Source organism: Lathyrus oleraceus, chromosome 6, assembly GCF_024323335.1.
Source record: "Lathyrus oleraceus cultivar Zhongwan6 chromosome 6, CAAS_Psat_ZW6_1.0, whole genome shotgun sequence".
NCBI classification, from domain to species: domain Eukaryota; kingdom Viridiplantae; phylum Streptophyta; class Magnoliopsida; order Fabales; family Fabaceae; genus Lathyrus; species Lathyrus oleraceus.
The window spans coordinates 194,302,842-194,305,869 of NC_066584.1; the positions used below are offsets into that span (position 1 = coordinate 194,302,842).

Genomic DNA, 3,028 nt, shown 5'->3' on the forward strand with positions numbered 1-3,028 from the left:
ACGGTAGTTACTGGTGTTATGGCCAAGATTTCAATCTTTTGAGTAAGCGCATCCACTTTAGCGTTGACGCGGTCTATGCCATTAACTTTGTATATTCCACCTTTCGAAGTTGGTTTTTCTACAACAACACGTTCTCTCCCCATTGGAAATGATTTTGAGCCATGTTCTCTATGAGTTCATAAGCTTCGTCGTACGATTTGTCCATTAGAGCACTGCCAACGACATCGCTTAAATTCATCTTAGTGTTATACAACAGACCATTATAGAAGTATGGATAATCAGCTATTCTTCAAGTCCATGGTGTGGACAAAGTCGCATCATGTCCTTGTATCTTTCTCAAGCGTCGAAAAAAGATTCATTGTCTTTTTACTTAAATCTGTTGATTTAAGCTCTTAGCATAGTTGTTTTGCTTGGTGGAAAATATCAGGCTAAGGAGACTTTCTTCAACTCGTCGCATGTGGTTACAGAGCTTGAAGGTAGTGAATGGAGCCAAGCTCTATCTCTATCTCCTAAGGAAAAAGGAAAAAGACGTAGTCTAATCGCTTCTTGACTGGCACCATTTGCTTTCATTGTGTCTGTGTACTGCACAAATACTGACAAATGTAAGTTAGGATCGTCTGTAGGACTAAGGAAAAAGGAAAAAGATGTAGTCTAATCGCTTCTTGACTGACACCATTTGCTTTCACTGTGTCTTTGTACTGCACAAATACTGACAAATGTAAGTTAGGATCGTTTGTAGGACTACCTGAAAATTGGTCATAACAACGAAGGTTTCAACTCGAAATCGTTTCGATTGATGGCAGGGGCAACAATGTTGTTATGTGGTTCTGCTTGCGATGGAACAACATAATACTTCAACATACGGTTTTGTCGTCTTTCAGCCATAATTGGTTTTGGTTCTGAAATTGGGATAGTAGGATCTAAAAGATCGTATTTAATACGAAAATTGTTGATTCGGCGTTTTAGATTAAGATAAAGCTTGATATCATCAATTGGTTGCTCTAACTCCTTACTCTGAGAGCGAGTGTTTGGCACACAATCAACAATGAAAAAGAAATTTTGTTGCCTTAGCATATACTGCACAATAAAGGAATCACAATATTGACTAAATTAGTCCCCAGCAACGGCGCCAAAAACTTGATCGATGACTGACGTGTCTGTCGGATGATGACTGCAAGTGTATAGTCTATCGTGTAGTTTTAAAAGATTATCGAACCCACAGAGACTAATGGTCAAGCTAATGTTATCTATTGTTGTAGTGCAAAGCTAAGGCTAAAGGTTATAAGGTTATAAAGCGGGAATGAAAATACTAATTTCTAACGGTTTAAAAGTTATGATAAAAACGAGTCTGAAATATGGATTCCGTGTTCCTAAGGGCTTAGGTAGAATTCATGCACTAAATACGATTCTATTGCGTTATGTAGAAAATATTGACTTAAAGGTCTCGTCTCACACTCTCGCGCTATCGACAAAGACCATACCCCCTAACCACAGGATTTTGCTCTCGCTCGCCCGTTCTAATTAGAAAGCGTATTTTGAAAGTAAATGAGATCCTAAGCAATGCCTAAAGCGCTCTCACTATTTTTAGGATCGTTTCCTAGTTTCCACTATCTGGTTCCTTCCTCACACTCTCACGCTATCAGACTGAACCTTGGTTTGTCCCATACTCTCGTGACAAAATAGTATAACATACATTTGGAAACTAAAGCCAAAAAATAGTTAAATCATATATTCGTGCCTATTATTTCTATCGAGTCCCGTCGGTAACGAGGTCCTCATACGCCAGACTCAGAATAATTTAGCAAGGCATGATATTATTTGAAAGCAACATGATTAAAGTGTTTATAACTGAGAATAGCATGGCATGCAAGTAATAAAAGACAGTAAACCATACAAATATTAAAAGCGGTAAAAAACTGAAATTGCATAAAATAAAACTTGAATTAACTTGAACTTGAAAATAACAGCAAGCTTATTCTTGATCCAAAATACAAACGGTATGGAAATAAAAAGGTGTGACAATCCCTCGATGTGAGTTATTGCCACTTTTACAGGTAATTTTCTACCTAAAACTAAGACGGAATTTGGACAGAGCTTCCACGCGGGTTTAATTGGATGATCAAGATTCCAAAAATAGCTATATCTATAGAGTTCATATGCTTGGTAACTGCCTTGGACGTGCTGACTTAGTGGAGGGAGAAGTGGTTGAAAACTGCTAAGAAACTGCCCCACTAGTGCAGTTCTGTTTCTGCATGAAGATGGCGAACGCCATTAGGGCAATGGCGACTTCCATTGTCTTGCTCATTAAATGACGTGGCGGGCAGTGGAGATGGTGAACGCCATTTGCTCAGATTGGTTAAAACTAGTTCTTTTGCTCCACTTTGGCTCCTTTTTCGCTTCTTTTTCGCGAGGCTTCCAAAACTCCAATGAAATCGGCTAACAACTATAAAACAAATTGTTGGTTCTATGTGTTGGCAGCAATTTTGGTAAAACAAAGAGAGTTCACAAGATGTTATGTGTGATGTCTTAACATAAGATGTCCTATGTACCTGCTGGAGTTCAAGAACATAATCATGCAGGATTGTTTCAAAATGTCATATGCAATTCCATGGATTCTGATATTGTGTTCCTGCTGGAGTTGAAATGAAAAACATAATTCTGCAGGACTGTATCAGGATTAGGGGTGGCAAAATGGATGGATTGGATGGATATGGATTGGATCGTTAATGGATGGATCAAAACAATCCATTATCCATTAACAAACCACTAAAAGTTTTTTAAAAATATCCAATCCAATCCATCCATTAACAATAAAAATCCATCCAATCCATCCATTATCATATTTTTAGTGGATGGATATCCATCCATCCATTTCTTTTTTGAAAAAAATCACTTATTTTTTTGAATTTTTTTTTAATAAAACAATATCAGCTTTTTTTGAGAAAAATCATTTTTTTTCAAAAAAAAATATATTTTTGTATTTTCGAAAAAAATAATTTAAAAATATTTTTTTTTCGAAAAAAAATAT

General features: G+C 36.7%; 1 non-coding gene across 1 annotated transcript; it reads left to right on the plus strand.

Annotated features, from left to right (window-relative positions):
- The first annotated feature begins 292 nt into the window (after positions 1-292).
- LOC127099409 (small nucleolar RNA R71) lies at positions 293-399 on the plus strand. The gene has a single exon (XR_007793913.1). It is a non-coding gene; the product is annotated as a small nucleolar RNA R71 (small nucleolar RNA).
- The last annotated feature ends 2,629 nt before the right edge of the window (positions 400-3,028 follow it).